This window comes from Rhamphochromis longiceps, linkage group LG14 (genome assembly GCF_057381845.1).
Source record: "Rhamphochromis longiceps isolate RC_006_pf linkage group LG14, R_longiceps_female_GT1.1, whole genome shotgun sequence".
NCBI classification, from domain to species: Eukaryota; Metazoa; Chordata; class Actinopteri; order Cichliformes; family Cichlidae; genus Rhamphochromis; species Rhamphochromis longiceps.
Window position 1 is genome coordinate 38,159,798 of NC_140570.1, and position 25,580 is coordinate 38,185,377.

At 41.7% G+C, this 25,580-nt stretch overlaps 1 protein-coding gene across 5 annotated transcripts in view; it reads right to left on the reverse strand.

Annotated features, from left to right (window-relative positions):
- The window catches only part of slc8a2b (solute carrier family 8 member 2b), a 206,255-nt gene extending 181,152 nt beyond the window's left edge, over positions 1 to 25,103 (reverse strand). For 3 of the 5 annotated variants that reach the window (XM_085429459.1, XM_085429462.1, XM_085429456.1), the window contains exon 1: positions 24,965 to 25,103. The gene's annotated coding sequence lies outside the window, so the exon portion shown is untranslated. The remainder of the gene's footprint in view (positions 1 to 24,964) is intronic. The other 2 variants (XM_085429460.1, XM_085429457.1) reach the window with 1 other exon arrangement.
- Positions 25,104 to 25,580: the final 477 nt, after the last annotated feature.

Consider the following 25,580-nt stretch of genomic DNA (forward strand, 5'->3'; position numbering starts at 1 on the left):
AAGTTGAACCACAACAACAAGCAGCTATAAAGCTATAAAAGTGTTTTCTGGCATTTTCAACTCCTCACTGCAGGCATGCCATGTGCCTGCCTGCTTCAAGTCCTCCACCATAATCCCTGTCCCCAAGAAACCTAGGATCACTGGACTAAATGACTACAGACCCGTGGCTCTGACATCTGTGGTCATGAAGTCTTTTGAGCGCCTAGTTCTCTCCCATCTCAGGACCCTCACGGCCCCCCTCCTGGACCCCCTGCAGTTTGCATATAGAGCCAACAGGTCTGTAGACGACGCCATCAACATGGCCCTACACTTCATCCTGCAGCATCTGGACTCCCCAGGAACCTACGCCAGGATCCTGTTTGTGGACTTCAGCTCTGCCTTCAACACCATCCTTCCAGACCATCTCCGAGACAAGCTTTCCCAGATGAATGTGCCTGATCCCATCTGCCGGTGGATCACTGACTTCCTGACGGACAGGAAGCAGCATGTGAGGCTGGGAAAGAATGTCTCAGACTCCCGGACCATCAGCACCGGCTCCCCTCAGGGCTGTGTTCTTTCTCCTCTGCTCTTCTCCCTGTATACCAACTGCTGCACCTCCACCCACCAGTCTGTCAAGCTAATCAAGTTTGCAGATGACACCACCGTTATTGGACTCATCTCTGACGGGGACGAGTCTGCCTACAGGAGGGAGGTTGAACGTCTGGTGTCTTGGTGCAGCCACAACAACCTGGTGCTGAATGCCCAGAAGACAGTGGAGATTATTGTGGGCTTCAGGAAGCACACAGCCCCACTCCCCCCCATCATCCTGACTGACACCCCCATCACCTCTGTGGACTCATTCCGCTTCCTGGGTACCACCATCACCCAGGACCTGAAGTGGGAGCCCACCATCACCTCCGTCATTAAGAAAGCCCAGCAGAGGATGTACTTCCTGAGGCAGCTGAAGAAATTCAACCTGCCAACACGGACGATGATGCAGTTCTACACTGCAATCATCGAGTCCATCCTCACCTCCTCCATCACCGTGTGGTACGCTGGAGCCACTATCAGGGACAAACAGACTGCAGCGTGTTGTGCGCTCTGCTGAGAAGGTGATTGGCTGCAGACTCCCATCTTTGCAGGACCTGTACACCTCCAGGACATTGCGGCGTGCAGCTCGGATCTCAGCTGACCCTTCTCACCCTGGACACAGTCTGTTTGACCTGCTCCCCTCAGGCAGGAGGCTCCGGTCCATTCGCACCAGAACCTCTCGCCATAAGAACAGTTTCTTCCCCTCTGCTGTTGGACACATGAACAATAACCATATGACTGTTCCCGCCACTAACACATGACCCTACGCTGTGTCACTGCATCATTCCATGTTTGGCACTGATCACCACCTGCACTCATGTATATATCATGTATATATCTTTCAACGTAGCACTCTTAATTCTTATTCTCATGTATATATCCCATGTATATCTCATGCACATATCTTTCTACGTAGCACTTTTAATTCTTATCCCTACTTTTATTTTTTTTTCATGTCTATTTAAGTGCTATTTATGACACTATGTTTGCACTGAAGCACCGCAGCAGTTTCCTAATGTTGTAAACCTGCTCAACATTTGGCAATAAACCCCTTTCTGATTCTGATTCTCTAAACTCTCTGCTTCATGCTTGAAATCAATATGGTGGATTCTGCAAAGTGTCTTATTGTGCTGCGATGTCCCACTTACACAAAAGGATTTTACTACAATCAGAATTGTGCTAAAACCTGACCCCCCCCCCCCTCTATAAAAAACATGAACATTTCCAAATAAAAAGAGTTCATCACAGTAAAGTAGGTCCATTCATTCGGGACCATCTCACAGTTGTTTTGTGGATTAATTAAGTCTCGCTGCCTCCCGGCTCCTCATGTAATTGCTGACTGATTCCACAAAGTTGAGATCAGGGATCTTTGAGGATCATACCATCTGTTTCACAAGTCATTCTTGTCACTGATTATGTGCTTGGGTTTTGAAATCTTAAAATATAAAATGCCCCGAGTGTTCCCACAGTACTCAAACCAGCTTTCTTAAGAAGGACGCGACCTCAGCTCACCGCTTTTCCATTAGGGCACTAGCGCTAATTTCAGACTAAATGTCCTCTATGACTGAATTTAATCACCCCGTCTTTTATCGGAGATCGTGCCCTTCAGTATTCCCGACTCCCTTAATCTCACAATCACATAAATTAATCAACAAGAAGCATTTAATAAGCTTAAAAGGAGCGTTTTACCAAACCATCTTGAAATAAAAAAAAACGCCTGCTCATAGTCGGGGGATTAAATACTGCCGTAGTCCGTTTGTCAGAAGCTGCTGTTCCCTCTGAGCCTAAGGTGTCCTTTGGCATCGGTGCTGTGATGCAGGGATATTGGATGTCAAGTGAAATCACTCCTGCTTGAAAGAGCAATAAGCAACATTTTTCACTCAGTGGTTTTGATGAAAGAGATGGAGAGCTGTTACTGCTGGTTTGTCAAGCAGCGCTTCACCTTTTCTGTCCATCTTTTGCATCTCTGTATCAACAAAAACGAATGACTTATGACCCGATCTTGTAAGAGCGATACCCAAATCTACAGAGGTTATCTGAGATTCAAAAAGGAATTTCTTCTCCTTCTTTGCATGCACCGCTTGACTTCCTTCTCATCCCTCTCCGTCAGTCTTGTCAGTCTCCTCACACATCGCTTGCCTTTTTTCTCTCCAGCTCTGACTGATGAGGTCTAGCTGAAGGCCATTGGACCATGTTCTGTCTGTCAGGCTCTGCACACCTGTCCATCACATCTGTTCCCGCTGAACAAAAAAATGGATTTTAATCACTGCACATCCGGCTACGAGACATCCTGTACTGCTTAGCATTTCACTTAAACCCAAAAATACTAAACTTAAAGATTTTATTAATCAAAGATTTCAACACAGAATCAAAAGAGAAACATCTGGTTATTCCACTTTCATCACAGTATCTATCAGATTACCTGCTACTAAAAAAAAACCCAGCAGTTTTGACCTACATGTGCTCTGTGTCCCCGGTACTGACCTTTGAAAGGTGGGTGATGATCTGATTCATTTACTGCTGCTGCTGCTTGGTTTTGCTTTAGGTGCTTTGGAAATTTGCTGCTGCCCTTTTACTTTCTGAACAGTTGTGATTTTTGGTTATTAGATTTCTGCAGATTGATAATATGATGTTAAAACTGTCGTCTGAATGATATTTCAGTGTGTAGCTTCATCATAAATCATATTCATGGCATTTCAAAGGAAGCTCGCGTTTAAACCATGTTAGTTTTAAGTAGGATGGATGGTGTGATCTGCAACACCTCTTTGCACAGCAGGCTGCTGTAATATTATCATGCAGCTTGTGTGTTAAAAATTCATTCAGTACAATAAATCTTTTAGTAAAACGTAGCTGTTTAAAACATCCCAGTAAGCATGACACCATTTCCACAGCTAAAGTTGGTTGCGCTATATTAAAATGTGATTTTTGTAATGTGAAAGTGTTTCCTACCATCGATTTGGCTGCGTTCACAGGAATTGGCTTTTTTAATGATAAGAGTGATGGGAAATTTTTGGGAGCTCTTCTATAAAATTTGTGTTTTTTAATAAAACATCATAGTCATCGTTTTTATTGTAACGTTCCACTTTTAATCACTAATCATGTTCTGCAGTGAACCATGGCTAACAGCTAGATTGACATTCACCAGAGAACTCCAGCACTGGTGCTCCTTTCTCATTAAAGATGTGAGCAGGTTGACACTGAGCACATGACAGAGTTTATGCGTTATGCTGCCTGACACACCATCCAGAGTGACTGGTGTGGCAGTGGGTATGGGGAATGTCAAATAAGCTGCACTCTGCTGTCAGCACAGGTCTCACTAAAGGGAGTCAGAAACACTTACATGAGGAGTCTGCTGCAGCGTGCGCTTTCATTTCTTCCTCACATAAAGGAGAAGCTCTGGTTTTGTGGCTGGGTTGATGATCTTCTACAGCCCTGTCCGGCTCTCCTTGTGTGGCATCTCCTCCACACTTTTGAGACTGCTGGGAAGCACAGCAAGCCTTGCACCAGCACATATGGATATGAACATGAACCTGCTAGAAGAGCTGGATTACCTGTGAACCTTGAACAAGCCTCATGCCACAAGGGACATGAAGCAAACCAGAGAAACATCAGTCAGGAGGGGACGTGGAGAGAGCAATAATCTGTGGCCTTCATTATAATGAAGAAGAATGCACTGGACATTTGGATCACATACTCCGACTCAAAAAAAGCTGGATCTTTGGAAATTTAGCAGATCTGTAACCCGAGTTCCCTGCTACGCCATCGCAGCAGCTAGTGAGGGCGCTAACATACCACAGAGGAAGCTAACACAAAAAGTTGATCAGATTTCACACAAAAACACAGTTTTTATATCCGTTTGACAGTTTTTGACTTAACTGCTAAACTGTGGTCAATAAGGTGACACGCCTCGAGCTCGACAACGCTCCGGTCCCTGCTGGCTTCACTCCCCCTCACTCTCTCTCACTCTCATTATGTTCAGTGTAACAGCTGTTGGGAAGCTTTTATTGTGTTATTACAGAGACATAAAGTGCTGTCATCAACATGATTAATATTATTTCGCTTAAATTGTCCCGTGTCAGCTCCACTCCACAGGAGTGTATTACTGAAAGTATTATAAACGACTACAGCTGTGGTTCAGAGAGAGCAGGCTGTCTATTAATTGGACAGTTTGACTCATGAACTGAAAGGTGATGGGCATCAAACTACAAGTATGCTTGAACCACAGACTGCCCCCAGTGTGAATGGATGCCTGTTAAAAAGCACTTAGGGTGCAAAGACTGGGGCAGAACTGGAGAAAAAGAACTTAAGACTGTCAGAAAGACTCTGTTGGTTCTGTTTTGCTGAAAACAAAGACAGTAGATGCATAAGAACCCCACCCATACCTATCATGAGATGTCATATCTCAGATCTCATATTTCATACGAACAGATTTTTGTAAAAATGAACTGAAACTGAGAAGATGTATATGAATGAGCCACAGTGTGCTTGGGAACTCCTCTAGTGGAAGACATGGACATGTTCCAGTACGGCTTTTAATGCTTCCTTGTGGAAGTTCCTCCGTTGTTAAGTGATAATGTCTCTCCCTGTGTCCTCACACACCAGCTGACCCTGTGAAACAGAGCTGTCAGTCTCCAGCTCCTCACCGTGGCTTCAGGACTGCAAGGACACAACAGCACTTTGAGTCTCCTGTAATCAGTGGTCCTATGCTGCTCGCCTTCTCATGCACTCATTTTACTCTCCCATGTTTTTTCATTTTCTCCCTTTCCTCCCACCACCGAACCACCCAGACCATTTTCATTTCAGGGACTGACGTAAAGCTGCTCTCACCTGCCTGCATCTTCATTTATTGTCCTTGAACGGTCCACCTACTCTTTATATGTTGTGGCAACCAGAGGTGTGGACTCGAGTCACATGACTTGGACTCGAGTCAGACTCGAGTCATTAATTTTATGACTTTAGACTTGACTTGAAAAAATGTTCTAAGACTTGTGACTTGACTTGGACTTTTACACCAATGACTTGGGACTTGAATTGGACTTGAACCGGTTTACTTGAAAAGACTTGATATTTTACCCCAAATATAAAATTTAACATGCATATTATATGGAGATTGAAAATGTGACGTCATTCACGGGTAGAACCGCAAAGGATTCTGGGAACTCGTGGCAAGCGGTACTAGCGCACGCAGGCTTTCAATTAAAATCAGTCACACAGCGATAAAAAGAAACACAAAAATGTCAAGAAGCTGTTGTATTATTAACTGCAATAGCCGGTCGCATGACAGCCACGGGAAGCCGACGGGTAAAGAGATCGGTTGTTATCGGATTACGTCGTTGAAGAGAAATTGTTCGAGCCATGTTTCCAAAGTAACAAAGAGGCGACTGGATTGCAGCCATTCAAAGATCAAATATAACGTCCTAGAACACCAGCTCACAGGTTAGTCTGCTCCAAGCATTTACACAAAGGTCAGTCTGCTGTTGTAGTTAATACGTCATTTTCATAACATAATTAGTGATATAGGTTACAAGCAAGTCTGGCGCTGAACAGAAATTGTCGCGCTATGCTCCTTTATTTATTGTGCATAAATAGTAAATTGTCCTGACACAATATTGCGTTTCGCTTCTGTTATTATGGTACATTGACAAAAACACATACTTTTATTCACAGGATAAAACAGGGTTTTTGTATCACTAATTGCCCAGTACGATTACAGCATACAATATTATTGTCACTGCTACATTTCTGTGATGCTACCAGAAATTATTTCCACTACTAATTAATTACCGTTGAGCTCAAAGGTTATATTAATAAACGGTTAACGAATGTGTATTTATGAAGACGATTTGTGAGACTGGTAAACTTATGATACGTACGATGGTCTTTCGTTCTACACGGTGCATTTCAAGGTCCTGTACCCATCCGTCGGTAAACTGTACCTGGGCTTGTTGCAGTGACCGGAAGTTACTAAACTTCATGAGTGTATGCACTCACTCCAAGAACCGTATAATTATAAATATGCATATAAATATGCTAAGATGAGATAGCTGACTTTATCTAACTAGCAAATGTTTTCCAGGCTACGTTGGTGATACAGTTTTTTTTAATGTGTATGATATTTTTGTCATGCGATTTTAAAGCTGGTCCTACAACCGCATCCAAGAATAACATGCAGCTTATCTCAGAACTGTCGGTGAAAATTATTCTTGGAGCTAGGTTTAATTGAGCTGCATTTTAAAGAGGTGCAATTTCACAATTTGTGTATATTTTCTAAGTTCACTATTTTGTCATGTGTTGAGAAAAACACAGATTTAAAAATTACATGGTCTAATATTTACATTTAGCATAACTGCAACATTATTTTTTCGTTTGTTTTTTTTAAAGACTCGAAAGGACTTGAAATTCAAAGTTTCAGACTTGTGACTTGACTCGGACTTTTACACCAGTGACTTGAGACTCGACTCTGACTTGCCTGACATTACTTGAGACTTGACTTGAGACTTGAGGATAAAGACTTGAGACTTACTTGAGACTTGCAAAACAATGACTTGGTCCCACCTCTGGTGGCAACCATGAAGCCCATTTAAACTTGGCAAAACATCCTTGAAGGCCAGCTTCAAAAAAGAGATTCTCTTTATAATCCAAGAACAGCTAATGTTTTGGAGATAAATGCTTTCAGCCAGAGGCAAAAGATCAAACTTGTAGCAACTGTAAGACTAGATATAAACACAATAACAATCTGGTGATGTTTAGTATAATCCTGCTGTGGAGGTGTAATTAAAACTTTCACTACTATGACTATAGTGAATAAAACCAGCCATCCATTTTCAGTCAAACAGTCTAAGCAGATGTGACGACTTCATCCAGCTCCTCAAGGAGAAAACCAAGATGTTCAAAAGACATCATATTATTTAAGACAACATCTCTCAATTTAATAGAAATTGTAATTACTTATCAAAGTAATGACTCTTCCATGACCTCTACACACTCTACCTTGGAGCCATGCTCGTTTCCAGCTCTGTGATTTCATGCTTTGTTTTTACTAGAGTAGCTTTGCCTGAAAGTTCAAAGTAATCCTTGTGAATCTTATACTGGGCTTTGGTACAGCCCTCAGCTCTTCCTCTGTTTGAAACAACTCATTTTACTTCAATTCTAAGGGTCCTGGCATATCCGCTGACTCAGGGGGGTAGGTTGTACATGTGTCAATATGTGCTTACTCCAATGTAAATTATATTAAAGCATAAAAGCATGCCTTTAAATAATAATGTCAATCACGCTGGACTTACACAGAGAAAATACTCCTGAGACGCTGTAACCAGCAAATGTTCAGCATTCCTGATCATCTTCCCACCTTCTGTTCAGAACTGATCTACAAAGAAACAGACTCGCAGCAGTGTTCGCTGAAAGTTGACTCTGCTGTAGATGTGACTGTGATGCTAAAAGAGCAGAACAAAAAAAGAGTTATCAGGCCGAGCAGCCAGACACTGGTGCATGCAGGCAGCCAGACAAGAGGGGCAAACCCTGAACACAATGCTACCAGCAGAACAAAAACAATCGCTCCTGCTGACACACAGGGGGAGAAACCCACAGAGCCAGCGTGCGCCGGCGTAAGAGAAGCATCTGATGAACTTATGTGGGTGCCATGTTTACGTTATTAACCACATCACCCTGCCGGGATGATGGAGAAAGAGAGTCACGAAGAACAGTTTCATACCAACTCAGAAATGTGTGTAATTTGTGCGAGTGTGTTTGGATGCTGCGAGTTGAGCTGTGTGCTAAAACAGCAGTATCCAAAGCCACGTTCCAGTTATCCTGCTGTAACAATAGCAGCGGCCCTGACGGCCACCACGACTCACCCCGGCTCTGACTCAGTGTAAAATAAAAAGAAGCTCACCGCCGAGGGCGAAACACGGAAGAGGAAAAACGTCCAAGAGCTAATAAAATTAGTCTGTCACGTCATTCTCGCTCTCTCTCTCTCAACCAGCTTATTTAGGATTTGGATAATTCTTGATTAATTTCTAACGACACAGAACGCAAAAGCACAACTTCTCCAGAGAAATAATTTTCTAAAAGCTTTTCAGATAAACAGAAATGAAGCAGCAGAAAATGAGTTAAACACACCCCGTGGAAATATTCACTGCAAACAAACACAGATCAACTTTTCACACCAAGACACTTGGACTCCCTCAGGATAGGTTTTCAATTTCATTTTCTTGCTTTCAGAACTTGGACAAAACCTATGAGTGTCTTCAGTTTCTCTTACTGGAGCATTTCCATCTGTTTCAACACATTAGTAGGAGATTTGGCCTGAATGACTGACTTTATTTAATCATCAGTTTACAAAGAAAAAGAATCCATGCAAGCATTTTAAAATTTACATGTGTTTGTGTCTGCAAACAGATACTTATAACATGTTTGGACATACATCTACAGCTCCACTTCCCTAATATTTTATCATTGATATGAACATCTGTACGAACAGAACGCAGTCTGTCTTCTTCAAGATCCGAGTGTTGTTAAAGGAGCTGGGTTTTTTCCTAACAAGCCAAACTAACTGTACCACATTTTAACAGGATCAACAGTGAGCTCGGAGTTGCATAATTCGAGCCAGAGGCCTCTGAAGGATGCATCCACAGCCAGTTTGAGGTGTTCCATAACAAAATGTTTGCTGGAGCAGGAAACTCTGGGATGCTGCTTTGCACTTGATATTAATCTGACATACGACAAGCAGAGTGACTCACAGATATTATTGTTGCCGAGGCTTGCAGATTTGTGCAGTCGTCATCAGATCAGAAATGATGTCATTCACTCACATCTACTATTACTGCAGAATGAGAAATTACTCTAACAGGAAGAAAGTGCTGCGCAAAGCCTTCCTTGGATAAAAAGTGCTAAAACAAGCATGAATGCATCATCACCATCACAGCTGGCAAATTAAAGAGCCTGATGTGTCACATGACTGTACTCTGCATGACAGTGTGAATGTTTATATCTTATGTAACACACTTATAGTCATGATTACAAAAGGAATGTACTTATGGCCATATGGCTACAAACTGAAGCAAGCACACACGCATCAGATGATGGAGGATTACATGGGATTACCGAATGCACACAACTGACATGAAACAGCAGCACAAAACACACAGAAACACAATCAGCACACATGAAAGCTTTACAGCGTTCAATAGAAGCTGCTCACAGAGGTAAGCTTGTTTCTCATAACACAGACCCGGGGGGTCGCATTTAATAATAATAATAATAATAATAATAATAATAATAATAATAATAATAATAATAATAATAATGGATACTTTATTGATCCCCATGGGGAAATTACTTGTTTTTCTCTGCATTTGACCCATTCACTCAGTGAAGCACTGCTGTGGCTCTGCAGAGACTTGCTTGTCCTGTGGCTGATTCACCCTCCACCATCTTGGACCGTAGCTGGAGCTCTGCACTGAGCTGGAGGGCCGCATGCAACAGAACCAGGAGAAGGTGGAGACTTGGTTCATGTACCATTACAATGAGATTACCGAGCACTAGCTGCAGTCCAAGATGGTGGAATAGGCAGAAAGGCTCTCTGGAAAGGCAGCCGATTATCACTCTGTGTTATATTCTTCACAAAGTCTGATTATCTGTAATTGCAGAGATGCATCGTTTTATTTTAAGAAAGTATAATTATCTAATGTAAGCAGGGTTTTAATTAGAGTCTGGAAAAATGTGCAGCGTGTCCTCTCTACAGCGAGAGAGGACACGCTGCTGTTGTTGTGTAACAGAAAAGTGATGCTAAAACAAAGTCTGGTGGAAAAAATTGTTTTAGCCAGATTCTGATTTCGAAAACTCAATTTGCAGCATCTGCCGGAGCCAATATGTGATTTTTCAGTTAATTAAAAATATAACTGCTGGAGCCAGAGAGGGCAGAATGAAGAAAGCTTCCGACTGTGGAGTATGGATATACTGACAACGCAAATGACGCACATATAAACACACACACATACACTCAGCTGGTTTACGGGTTTAAAGAGGTCATTGACAGGATTTGATGTGGTCACAGTGTATCCACGATGAGTCACAGTGTGTGGATGTGCGGAGGAGGACGGACTTTAAAAAGCAATAACCAGCTGCAGCGTGCGTGTGTTTGTGTGAAGATTCGATGAGATTGTGGTTGAAAAGGACTTCAATCTAATTATAATGATCAGTGCAGAGTAGGAGGAAGATGAGGAAACAGAATATTCCAGCACTAAGGAGCCGATTGTTGGGTTTAATGCAACTACGTGAGCTAATTCTTTTTTGTTTTTAATGGCAGACATCGTTGATCATACTTGATGAATAAAGATTTCTGCTCAAGAAAAGCTATATTTGCAAGTCGTTTAAACAAATCAGATACAAGCCACCAATCAATCTGTGAAAAGGTCCTTTCAATTATGAATACTTTCCATTACTCTTGGTCTCCCATTCAAGCCTGAACGTGCACTCTTGTTATTCTTGCATAAAAATCATGAGCCAGTGCTCAAATGTTGCTTTCTATTGAGTTGCAGTTCTACAAAGTATGATCAAACATTCTCTATTTGTTCTCGTCTTCCCAACATGTCCAGGCAGCTTCCACTGTTACTTCCCAGTCTACTCCATCCACCTGCTCTGTGCCATGTCACCTCAAACTGTCACAGAACAAACATCACTTTCCTTTTTGAACTGGTCCATATTTTACACAAAGGATCTGGCTCGCAAATAATGCTGTCTGATTCATGAATGTCGGAGTCTTTGTCAATGAGCACAACTCGAGGAGACTCGACCTGACTGGTTGTTTGTATTTTGGTTATATCGCTATCGAGCAGGAAGGTTACTGAGTGCAAACGTAACAGTTAATTTGTTACGTTGTGAATTTGCAGGCAGAAACAGATATATGATTTTCAACAATTTATCACAGTTAATTGTTACATTATGAGAAACAGATTGCATCTAATTGGCAGTTTGACCCCTTTCAATCACACACTGATATCAGACTGATAGCAGTCTGACTCCATCTGGCCACTTTATGGTAGGTTGTGTGTGCGAGCGTTGGTGTCCTTGACGATTACATTTTATAGCTAAAAGAAAAAAACTGAAGCAAGCTAATTTTTCCTTAGTGTGAAAATGTGACTTTGAAAAAAGGTGATCAAACAGTATGAAGTATTGTGATAATATCATGGCATGACTGGTGACTCCCGCCCCTAGATATAACACAGAGTTACTGGAAGAAGACATCTAAAAGGGAAATGTAAGGGGAAAAGCAGGAGAACAAATTCATGAAATACGTTTTGACCCAGATGAGATTAGCCGTTATTGCCGCCCTTGGGAAAATGTAGCTTCATGCATGTACAGTTCCATTACAGCCATAGTACCACAAGCAGCTCTCTGAACACTTGATACAAATATGTACTTCAGACACCACACAGAACATAATGCATGAATTCCATAAATAAAAGGGCCTATTGCATCCCGATACTGCATCCCCCCATCGCCTCTCCCACCAGCACACTTACAAACGTCTCCACCACCACAGCAGCATCGTCAAACTCCAGTGAGACAGCAGCATAAGCATGTTTCCCCCACCTATTGCCCAGTCTTGCACATATGCCAAGAATTGCATATTTGCATATTTTATCTTAAAAAAAACATTAACATCAAAGCTTAATTCACAAGAAAGATAAAAAAAGCTGCTTGTACTTCAGACAGCGTAACAGCTCAATACTGAGACCCTGAGAGATTCATGAAAGAAGCAACAAAAAGCTTTTGGATGACCAGTTTCAGTTCAATTTCTCACAAGAAAAACTGTATATATGTATAACTACACGTTACATAGCCAGGAGGGACTACGTGATGAATAATTAATGAAATACAACTTAATGAAAGACAAAGAAGATGGACATCGTTTTTTAACAGAAATTGAGTGAATTTTCTTGAAAAGTGTTCTGATTTTCTATGCTGTTTGTTTTGTTCCTTCTTCTTGAAAGCCTTTGTGTGTCTACGTCATCAAAGGCTCAGTTCTCAGAGTCTCAACTCAAGTCAGGATGTGGATTTGTGACGAAACGGAAAACAATCGAAAAAGATTACGTGAGCACACCCCTGTTACATAAGGACAGCAGCCAACATGACGCCAGCTGGTGCAACAGTTCCTGGGCTTGGACCAATGAGTTTAGGTGGGTGGACCAGTAAGGTAGAGAGGTGTGTGTGCATGTGCGTGTGTGCATGTGCGTGCTTGGCGCTGTTGCAGGGTACACTGCTCATCTCAGCAGGCTCAGTTTCTCCCATATGTTAAAAGCGAACACGGCAATCTGTTGAATAGGAACGATGTGTCTGTATGTTTTATCAAATATATTCATTTTGCACATCTATTAATAAAAACAATGACAGGTCAGATCAAATGAATCAGTTGAGCTTCATTCATAACAAATGAAACAAAGTTGCAGAAAAACTCTTTGAATCATCAAACATTCATAACTTGTAGCTTCAAATAGCAACAGCTCGCTCACTGTGAGGTTAATTCAGTTCCTTTTTATTTATAAAGCACCGGTTTGTATCAACAGTTATCCCACAGGTAAAGATCTCACAGCATTGAAGTGAAAACTCCAAAGATCAGACAGACAATCTCCTACCTGGCAACAACTGGGAGGAAGAATTCACTTTTAACAGGAAGAAAATCCCAAAAGAACGAGGCTTGGTTGTAACGAGTGATTATTTGTAACCAGTTCAAGGCCCCCTCGCCATTCTCCTGTGACATCAGGAAGGCATTTTCCCCCTGCTCACTGATATTTTCAATTCAGCAGGTCATCTTCACCATGTCTCCATACCCAAATGCACTGAGCTGCCGACTGGCCGATAGATGTTTCCTATAACAAGCAGCTCGACAGGTGTACCTAATGAAGTGGCTGGTGAGTGTATATTTATAGAAAGAGAGCCGTGAAAATGTTGCCAGTAGAGGTAAAAACAAAAACCTTATTTTGCAGAACTGTCTCATAAGTATTCAACTCTAGCAGCAGAGTTAATGCATGTTCACTCTCATGCTGGCAGAGCGCAAACAAAAAGAACAAAGTCGGAGTCTTCTCCAAAAGAACACCCACAGAGATCCTTTAGAAAAGATCAAATAATATCTGCGGCTTTAAAGTTTTAAAAAGTTTGTTGTTTGTATCCCACAGTTACAGCAAAGAGTGTAAAAATGCATCAGTACATCCAGGGACACGCTGCGAATCACCCGTAATCTTTATGGCACTTCACTGTTGAGCTATATGTTTAATACTTTTAAAACAGTCACTGACACTTCATCATTTAATTAAATCATCTACTTGTTGAAGAGCTTTGAAGTATCAGAATACGACAGCATGAGATATACTCCAGTTTATTAAAACAGGGAAAATAAACCAAGTATCATAAAACATTAGCATCTTAAATCCTGCTTAAACAAACCATATAATTCCTGTTCTAGTTTAAACACTCGTCAAGATTCTTTAGAGTTTGAAGAGATCTCAGATATTCAGTCAGGATGGTAAAAATAAAAATCATTCAATATGAATGACATCTCGTGTTACTATATCTATTTGTCGGATGATTCTGTTCTCACAGAATCATTCTGAACCAAAAGATGTGTAATCTGCACACAACTTGCATACTAGCGCACACTGGCATTTCTCTATGTAAGGAAACATGTGAGAAGCCTGCACTGCTAAAGCAGGAGAGGAAAGTCTAACCCTAAGATCGTGTTTGTCACTCAGGCAGAAAAACTACAGGAAAAAGCAGAAAGCAGATGGAGGACACGGAGCACATGATCAGTCAGTCCAGCACAAGCTAGAAGCAATACAACAACAACATCCAGATTCTCCAAGGTCTGTGAAATAGGCCAAGAAATGAGACTGTAAGTCATGGTGTCCAGTGTCAATGCAATGGTAGAAGTGATAGAAGGATAAAGCCGACACCTTTCATCTTTAGTTTTCATTTGAATCCTGAGCGTTTTGGGATTTGTGGTGTTTTGGAAGTCTGTACGTAATATTAAAAAGGCAATAATAGTTGTAGCAGTGTTCATTTTGAAGACCATTGTGTGTTTCCTCATATTCCAATCACTGCGATTTGTTAGGTTGTTTACAGGAAGTCGTGTTTTTTTTCTTTACTGCCTAAGCTGCAGCATCCTTGGCTGTCTTGGTGTGTTACTACCATGTGATGTGATACCACTGACAGGACCGTGTATCGCACCAGATGTTCGTGCAAAGTTAGTGTTTGTGTATCGAGTCATTCGGCGCACACAAATGGCATACGGGCTAAAATCTACTTGACTGAAATGGTGGAAACAGAAACCCTTTAACATCCACATTAAATGATACTCAGATGTCTGCAGCTGCAGAGCGAACATCAGCCTGCTGAAAGCAGGGATGAGGGCTGCATGCTAACGTGTGACATCACTAACCACTAATGACTCTCTTTCTTGTTCTGCCGATCCCTCGGGAGAAAGAAATGCACAAGCGGACACTTTTATTCCCTGTCGATCGCATAAAGAGGCAAAGTGAGGGTGTGAGGGAGTTCAGACCAGAGTAACTTGAGGGTGGATGATGTGAGAAGGAAGGGGCGAGGGAAAAGAAGGGCAGTGGAGGAAGAGGAGGCCCAAAAAATAACTGCACAGAATCTATCAATCACAAAGAGGAGAGAGCAAAAGAGTGGGAGGGTCTTTCATCAGAGCATGATAAGTAATGGTTTTTATCCCAAGATGACATTTACATTTTGGATGACTGCCTTCAGCAGAGGCTGAAAATAGTCTGATGAATATTTAAAAAGGAGGATGAAACACACCAAGTCTTAAAAAAAAAGGATCAGGATTTTTGTTGATAAGTCTTTTCCTATTCAGAGATTTAAAGAAAATATTTTAATACATCTATAAGATCCTATCTGGTGTGCTGTAATCTGCACATTAGAAATGTTTGTTTGTGCAACAGAGTTATCAGAGTGGAGTTTGTTTTCACCTGTTTGGTTTATGCAAAAATAATCCTTCATTCAGGTTTATTATTAAAATGGAGAAACAGTGACACCGACGATCAAGCAGTTTCATGTAACGAGCACTCAGCAGTCTCATTTATTAAAGTCCAGTCTGATAAAAGGACATTTAGAGATTATTTTTCCTTCTTATTTTGGTTTGATTGTGTTGTATTCATCCCTAATTTAAGTCACACGTTGGATATAGGTTAGCACTTTTCCTTTGTTCTCCTTCCTTTCACTTCATGATTAATAAATCAGCTTGGTGAGAACTGTTGCTGGACATCATGCCTTCATCTCTGGAGAGGGTGTATTTATTTGTTTACCTAGCTAAATTCTATTTCACTAGTTGGGGAGGTAGAATAGGACTGGGGTATAATAGGTTTTCTACTTCACACCACCAGATTATTTCAGCCCTTTCTCATTACCCACCGTCCATCCAGCTCTCCATCCACAAGGCGAGAAGCAGTGTGCACACAGGTTACCAGTCTTTGGCAGGGCCGTTTCAGCCCTTTCTCATTACCAAGGAAATCAAATAATCCAGTTTTTTCAAAGGTAATGGTGCAGCTTATTTACCTACACGCTGATCTTTGGCAGCAGAGCTCTTCAAAACTTAAGTAGTTTTTACTGCCTGAGTCGACCCAGTGAGTGAAAGCAAAAAGGAAAAAGAACAAACAAACAGGAAGTCTGAAAAAAAAAAAGAGCAAAGTGACCACACATAGCTAACCTGAGGCTACGTCCACACTAATGCGTTTTCGTTTGAAAAAGCATCGTTTTCTCTCCGTTTTGGCCTCCTGTTCACACTGAGACGCTGTTTTCCCCGAAGGAAAACGCAGCGTTTTGAAAACGCTCTCGAAAACATTTGGAAACTGTGCTTTCGACATCTAGATCAGATGCAGGTGACATGCGACAAAAAGGCATTTTATTTATCCCCAGGATGAGAACACGTGGGAAATTCCATCCCTTTTTTTGGACAGTTTCATGTTACGTGATTTTTCATTGGAACATTTGTTCATTTCCTGTCGAAGAGCAGTCGTATCTCAACAAAGAAATGTTCCTGTTGCTGTTTTTTACAAGGCTAACTCTCATTGTTTCTGATCAGCCACCCCTACCTGCCAGTCCATCTTGCTAGTCCACTTCATTTATCATTTCCCTCAGTATACAACAGTCTATAAGCGATCCTTCATTCTTTGCTAATGTGTCTTTGTGTTCTGTGCTTGAGCTTTTCTTCCTCTTACCTTCTTGTTTTGTTCTTACCTGCTAACCTGGAGCTTAATTTCATCTTGATCTCTTCAGACTTGTTCACCTGCCTTGTAACTAGGGCTGTGCGATATGACCAAAATCTCATATCCCGATATAAAACATCTATCGTCCGATAACGATATAAATCACAAAAAATTTAATATTTTCTGTAAATTCTGTGAATCTGGAGTAGGTGGTAAGCTTTATTGTGAAAGGTTTAAGCGGACATGTGATGGTTTTACCGTCGTTGTTGCTAATGACAACCCATAAAAACAGGCACTTGTCCGTCTGTAGTGTGGTTGTATTAAATATAAGAGAAAGAGAGAACTTTAAGAAATTAATATAGCCACTACAGTGACCACCAAAACCATGAAAAAAATATTGCCGTAAACAGTTTATTTTGCGACACCACGAAACAAACAGCATAAAATGAAACAGACGTTTTTATATCGTTATCCGATATATATCGTTATATCGAACAGCCCTACTTGTAACTGCACTTGATTCAAGCACATTACAAATGGACTTTTTTACCTTTTCATGTCCGTGCTGTGGATTCAGGTCTACTTTCTGAGCTGTGACATTTTGGCTTCAGCTTTCTTGTTTGTCTCAATTACCTCTAAAGTTATTCTTAACATGAGCATGTTAGAAGGTGCACCAGCTCACTCCACTATTAGTTTATTGCACTGATGGGATTTCATACTTTGGAAGTTTGTTAAACCTCTGGCTCAGAAGTTGGAGAAAGAAGACCAGAGGGAGTAAGAAAGGATAGAGTCACTGAGCGGGCAGCTTTTATCTCTGGTGTGCCATTAAATTAACACCATAAAACTACTAAGAGGCACAGAGTCCCAAAAATTGCTGATGTTCAAATCTACAACAGGCTCAGGGATGATCCAACTTACACCTGCCACACGAGAGCCCTGCACAGCATCCTCTACACTGCACCAACACCTGATTACAGATGACTGAAAGCAGCAATAGGCACATGAGCCAAGAACAGCGTTTAAGGGGCAAAGAGATTAAACAAATTAAAGAAATGAAAGTAATAAAATAAATCACAGCATATTGGGAAAAAATAAGTATAAAAGGCGGCAGGGCAAAAGAGACAGAGGTGAAGAATGCAGCATGAAGAAGAGAGGAAATCTCTGAAAGCTGAAGGAAAAGGTAAAAAAATTACCACACAGCCATACAAAACAGTAAAAGAACAAAATAATATTATGAGAAATGAATGAAAGTCAAGAAATCAGTCAAGAGAAAAAGAAGAGGAATGACAAAAATGAGAACACACAGGAGAGTGGGCCGGATAAAAGATGAACGTGGGTGAGAATGCAAGATTAAAAGACAACGATGAGGAGAAAAATTTGGCAAACGGGACAAAAGTGAAACTTCACGAGAGCCAACAGAGAATGAAAAAAAAAAAAAAAAAAAGATAAATGCATAAGGTGTCATTGAAGGAGATGAGAGGGAAAGAAATGGATGACATAAAGAAGATTTAGCAACCTTTTTAACCCTCAAAGACCCTTAAAAAAAGGTAAATGCAAGACCTTTGAGCAGGAACGACTGTTTAGACGAAGCAGATGCTGTCAGTGCCACTGCACGATTTCTTTGTTATTTACATGTTGTTTGAAGTGCAATAAAACTGGGCCTAAAGAGCTTGATTTGAACACAGAGATCATGCTGCAGCGCTAATAATTTTATTACATCCATACGATAGCCCAACAGTACAGGTGAACACTTTATGATTAAAAAAAAAAAAAAATCAGAAGAGAGAAAAAGATTTAAATCATCAAAGCTTAAAAATATTTCATATCATCATAAACTGTTTAATTAAAGCCACCAGGACAAATATACAGCAGAGTGGTGTCGTGGAACTTTAATGCAGGCAAGCTCAGCTCCAAAGTTCCACATCAGCTCTGCAGATAAGGACAGACGACACGTCTACATGCGGCTGGGCCGTCCTTGTGATCCACCATAGAGCCAAAACACACAGCACCATCACAAAGATCATTGTAATCCTCTGAAGGCTCCACATATGGTGATCCATAATTAAATACGGGGTTAAGCCAAAGAAAAGATCCATGGCACATTGCTCTGTATTCAGCTCTCCTCATACATTAACACTATGTCGATTTATGAAACAAATTACACATTTTAATTGAAATGTGTGAAAACACAGGCATTGATGCTAATGGTGGTTAGCATCAGAGAACTTGGAACATTCTGTGTCAAACAGGTTGCGGCTACATCTATGACAGAATGAAACAGCTGCATCCATGCAGCTGACACCATAATCCTCATTCATATTAATGCAACTCGGGCTTTAAAAGCCGATAGGAGGAACAGAGTGGAAGAGTGAGGCTGCATATATAAGTGATAAAGTGGAGGAAAGGGTAAACGAGAGGGTGATGGAATTAATTCAAATCAGATTAAAGACAGACAGACAGAGGAATCGAATATCAGCGAAGACGTGCCAAAGTTACGGTGGTGGTTATGTAACCGAGCAGCACTAAAAGCGAAATTCTCCAAGACACCCAACACGCAGGCTCACAGTGCAGCTCAGCTCAGGCCCGTAATGCATCAGTGATGTAAAAACTGACAAGAATACAACACACAAAGAGTGTGTATGTTCACTGCCTCCACACACACACATTTGATAATAAGAGAGTGCAGAGGAACTGAGGAGCTGCCTCTCAGCAGGCAGTCTCTGCAGCAGCACTCACATCCCAAGACACACACACACACACACACACACACACACACACACACACACACACACACACTCTAAAGTGCATCTGCAAAACAACAGTCTTTTCTGTGAGCTGATAAGTTTAGACTTTTGCATTTTTTAAACATTTGAGTTAATTTCACGTTGCACGGCTGCATACAGACAGTATCAGGATATGTTGTTCATCCCAGAGGAAATGCGTATTATGTTGGTGCTATGACACACTGCTAAATTGAGGCACTGCTCAGCAATGAATGGAGAACAAAGATTATACTTGAGCCTCTATGACTGCAGCTGAATCTGCTGTGGCTGCGTGTGCATGTGGTATAGATTGGTTGTTTCTGCTCAGTGGATAAAACAGGGTCTGCTTTTTCCTCCCCTCTTATAATAAGAAAATAAGTTCATACACTACAAAGTAATATTCAGTCAACACATCCATGCCAAACATCTTCTTGTAATTAACTTTTAACCAATGAAAAGCTAAAGCTTCATTATGGCATTCATAAAAATCATAGACATGAAGAAAAGATCCAAAAATGAGATATTGCCTCATATTTCACAGCATACTGTGAAAGGACAACACAAGCAAACAATGGTTACATTCTGGTCATAAAGGGATGCACAAGATCTACAACAATACTCAATACAATGTGGTGTTTAAATGATGTTTAGTTGGGAATCGAAGTGTGAAAGAAAACATCCCGCACACCATCACACAGTCACCAATCTGAAGGGCTGAAACAGGGCATCCTCAAAGCATGCTGTTAGTCAGATTCTGACCCCACCATCCCTTCATCACATCATCCAAGACTGAAGCCCAGGCACTCTGGTCCCCTCTCTCTCACATCAACAAGGCATTTTCTCCTTGAGAACTGACGCTCACTGGATATTTTCTGTTTTTGGATACTCTTCTGTAAAAGCTGGAGATGATTATGTTTCTTAAATAATCAGACCAACCACACCAACAACCACGCCATGTTCAAAGACACTAATTTCTTTCCCCATTCTGATGCTCAGTTTGAACTGCAGCAGGTCGTCTTGATCATCTCTGACAAAAAATAAAAAAATACACCAAACTTCAGTCAGTGCCCAATTAGATATTTGTATTAGCAGGTGTACCTAATGAACTGGCCAGTGTGCATGTCTGCCATTCTCTACGGGTCAGACTTGATATAAGAAAATTAAAAATGTATTCCAAAGTATGAGGAAGTGCTAATTAAGAGCTTATTTCAGAAGGCGCTCTTATTTTGATAAACAAGTCCTCAAGATTGCATTTGCATGATGGAATTGATGAATCCTTTGGCTTATTAAAACATCAGGAGTTGATGAATTCTCTCAAGCTGCACTTTAATTAACTGCACCACAAATGGACCCCGTCATCTCTGGGAGCCGTAGGAGAGAAATGTATTTGAGGAACCAGCAACCAGCATGTTACCAAATCAACCAGAACCTCTTCTGGACTCTTGGGGTTTGAAGGAACAGGCATGAACATATTGTTAATAACCGTTGATGGTATTCATAACTTTCAGATTTTCTGTCCTACCCCTTTTAATGGTAACTTTAAGCAATCGACTAAAATCATTTGTGTGATTACAAGCTGTGGAAAGAGCGAGCGGGGAAAGCACAAAAACAGCCCTGTACATTTCCCATGAGAGCAATCAGACTGAGGAGGAGGAGGATCCGAGAGTCAGGAGGAAGATGGATAATTAGGCGATAGAAAGATAGCGTCGATATAGGAGATAAATGTTCCTGGACTGGTTGGTTCATGGCTCTGTGTGATTTATTCTGTTTAGTGTGTTGATTACAAATCCCTCGAGGGCAATGTTCCGCTTGGAGGAATAAGCAGATTCTGTTTGCAGCCACCACAGAGGCGGTGGTTTTTTTCCGCTCGCTTTAGGAGTTTTCTGGTGCAGAATCAGGTTTTATCTTTGTAATGTTGATATTTGTGTCCGTTACAAAGGTCATTGTATAAGACTGGGAGATTATTGAGTCATAAAAGAGCATTTTCCACACCCGAGACAGAGAACGAACCAATCAGAGATGCCTGTTGTCTTTAGGTTCATGATGCCCTCGAAAATGAGGTGCTAAGCAGTGATTTCCAGGAAAGAAATTCAAATGAGTCTATAACACTGACATTTGTCAACCCTTGCAGAGATAAGGGAATCATTATGGAAGAATAAAACAAAAACAATCTGACCTGCTAGGGTTTCTGTCGGAGCGTCATAAGATGTCCCAGATGTCCCATTGTTCTTATTTTGTCTGTTAATAGCTATCATTCACAACCTCCGTCATTCCAGACCTCAGCCAGTCTCTTCCATTCTCCACATTTGGCCCATATCAGACTGAACCTCACATTAAGCTCTTGAAATTAAAGCCAAATAATGTTTCAAAAGGAAGATCCTTTCTCTAAATTAAGTGAACAAAAAACCTTTTCAGATACTCAAGTTCAGTTTCTTATAAAATAAGACCAAGACTCGTAGCAAATTCTCACATTAAAGAACAAAGTTCTCGAATGTTGGTATTTGCGTCTGAAAATACAATTAGTTAATCCATGGTGGAATCGATAAATTGATTATTCATTGCAGCTCTGAAGTGTTTAACATCATATTTCTGACTTTTTATAAGTCATCAACCAAACAGCCAGTCAGGTTCTTGTTAGACTTTAAAGTTTTTCAGTTTATTTTCATGCCAACTTTACAAAGTGTTACTCATAAACATTTTAATAAAGCTCTTGTTTGTTTGTTTTATCTTTCCTGTCTGTGCTGTTCATGACTGTGTCCATGGAAACCTTACATTTCTGGTTGTGTGTATAAAACAAAAGCAAAAAACAAATACATCAGTTTATCATGTCAGGTGGGGGCATCAACTGGGAAAGCTTCCCTGATGCGGCTGTCTGCTAAAAACAAATATTTTATTCAACCCTATGTTTCAGATTATCACTTTAACAGGCGAGCTGGAAAGCACAAAGTTGTGTAACAGCCCTGTGCTCAGCAGACAGCAGTATAGGGCTGTGGTTACGCCTGAGCTTTTCCCAAGTGTGATTTGTAAATGAACAAGAGTGAAGTGGGGCGGTGATGAAAGAAGCACAACACCCCCAGGGTAAATAAAGGTTAAAAGATGCAGAAAACAGGGGAACAAAAGTCTCTTTGTGTGTAAGCGCCTCTGGATAAGAGAAACTGCCAAACGCCCGATAGTTGTGAGATGTAATTCAAAGAAAAGATGCAAACGATGAGAGAACGGGAGGAAGCACGCTGGAGAGGAGGAAGGGAAGATGGGAAGAAGTGAAAGTAAAGAACAGAGGGGGGAGATAATGGATGGGAGGGAGAAAGATGAAGACAGAGGGGAAGAAGGGGTGATTAATAATCCATTAGCTATTATAAAAACTAAAACAGCACTTGGATATGTTTTTTTAGAAGCAGCTAAATATGTTGGTGGAGTCGCGCAGCGGGCTGTGCAAGCAAATATCCGACTACAGAGGGCAGAAAGGCGAGAAGATCGCAGAAAATCTTCACCCTGGGTTAGGTAAATCATGAAATATGACTTTAATTATAATTAAAAACATCCAATCACGTTTAAATAGCTCATGTATCTGATATGGTCGTATTGCACTTCCATTACGTCCGTTTAGTGTTTCTTATCATGTAGGATCTACAGCACGTTGCTTGCTGCAGCCTTTTTTCCTCCAGGGAAGGCAGAGGGAGGGAGAAGCGGGGAAATTATACAGCCCCACAGACAGAGAGATGGATTTGAGGGAGGGATCAGCTGAAGCCTGGTGCAGGGGAAAAAAGGGAAGCCCCAGGAAAACTGCAGAGACAGAGAGAGAGGAAAAGCCCAGGGAAGCCCCGCTGCAGCTGAACAGGAGGAGGATCCCCGTCTCCACAGCCTGCATCCTGCAGTCCGGCTGCTACAAAGGAGTCCCTCATTAAAACTACAGCCGGGCTTCAAAGTGAATGCAAAACTATCCTACATTCATCATCACTGCTCTCTGTGCCTCCACCTTCCAGAGCAGAAACCACTTGAGCAGAAAACGAAATGGTGATGAAGACACACACAAAGCCCAGTGTGTGGAAACAAACACCAGTTTGTTCCAGTGCGATTGTAACCTGTAATTTTAGAAACAACTCCTGGATGAGATTTTCATTAATTTAAAAATATTTCATACGTATACACATCCAATATTAACACATTGAACTGTATAGGAAAATCTAATTTCTCCTTTTATATTTCCGCATGTTATACATGTTTCCAAAATAAGATTGACGGTTTTAACTCATCTGGGCGCCCGTTACGCAACATCAGTGAACGGCACCTGCATTCCAAGACGCTAAAAAAAAAAAAAAAAGCAGCATTTCAGACCTGATCGTTCAAAACGCTGAAATATTACAGCGTCTGGAGCACAATGGGGAATGCTTTTGATGAATTACTATCAGGCTACAACCACCCCAACCGCTGCTCGGACAGGGTGGATGGACAGAGAGAGAGCGGAATAAACCGGAACACCGATGCTTCAGTTCCCAAGATAAACTGGACTCGTCGTTCATTAGAGCTCGTAAATTCTGGTTATCTGGTGGAGATGTTCACACATGACAACAAGCTTATCGCGCAACCCTGAAGAGTTTATCTGGAGTCGGGCTGTAGGGATGCAATTCCCCACAGTCTGCTCTGCAGCGTCTTTTATTTTGAAACCTCAACCAGAAGTTGCATTTTTCTTTGAGCTCGTTTGACACCAGTCTCTGCAGCCGAGAGGCGCAATGTCAGAATTACTACACCAGCTTCATGCGGCGTGTGCAATCACACAGCAGCGCCAAACTGCGCACATTCGTGTCGCACATTATTTAATCACGGGAGCGTTTGCTACTCGTTTTCTCTGTAATGAAAGCAGTTTCAGCCAAAATGTCAGTGTCTCATGTGAGTCTTGCGCCCGAGCACAACACGCGCTCCCAGGTTCCCTCCGGGGCCACACTGGGCAGCAGCGCTCGTTAAACTAGGAGACACTTCAGAGGAGCGAGTCAGCATGCTCGTGTTCGTCTCACACACTGAAATCCCTGCGAAGTGCTCAGCATTTCACTCACGTTCCTAAAAACTTAAAGTCAATGCTGAGATGCTTCAGCAGCGAGGAAAGCTTGCAATGATTAATTTATTTTAAATATCTTCACAACGAGAATCAGCTCTCTCAAATCAGGATTATTGACTTATAACAAAAGACGGAGGTTCCTAACCAATTTACAGGCTTTGACGCACTAACAGCACTTCCACGTAGACGTCCTCTGTCACTGCGAGACTAGTTTTTGGCACCGCCAGGCAGCTCCACATGGTCGGAATCGGCAGCCAGTGATGCCCACATGGGGCACATGAGCAAGTGCACACGGCAAACGACCGCAGCAAACACACACTGCGCGCAGACAGAGCACAAGTGTGAAGCATTTCTCTTACCTTCTGGTCTAGTGCCGGTCCGCACTCGAATCTTTACGCATACTATGTGAGGTTTGTGCGAAAGCCTGGGAGAGAAAACTGCGCTCGCTTCTGCGCTCCGTCCCTACTGTCGGCTCTCTGCCTTCCTCTCTCACCCCGGCACACTCAAACTGCACAAACAAGCTGGCACTCCCCCTCCCCGCGGTCCCTCACTCTCACTCACGCACACAGAAGGCGCGCGGCGGGGCGGGGTGCCGAGGTGCGCGTTTTCTCCTCGGGGGCGCGGATAGCTGTGGAGAGAGTGCCTGACAGGAGAGAGGGGGATTAAAAGAGATGAAGGACGCGAAGATGAAAAAACAAACAAAAAATTAGAAACAGAAAAAGAAAAGAAGAAAGAAAGAATTAACAAAAATGATGGAGGAGAAAGGAGGGATTGATTAAGGGAGACACTTGTGAGTTTTGATATTGAGAGTTGGAGGATAAAAGAAAAAGAGTGAAAAGGAAATAAAGGAGATGGAGACTAAATTAACAGGTTCATTTTGGAAATTAAAGAAACGGATTACGCGGGGGAGGGCAAAGTAAGTAATGGAAATGATGAGGGAGGGGTAAGAGTGATTGAACTAAAGGAGGAGAAGAA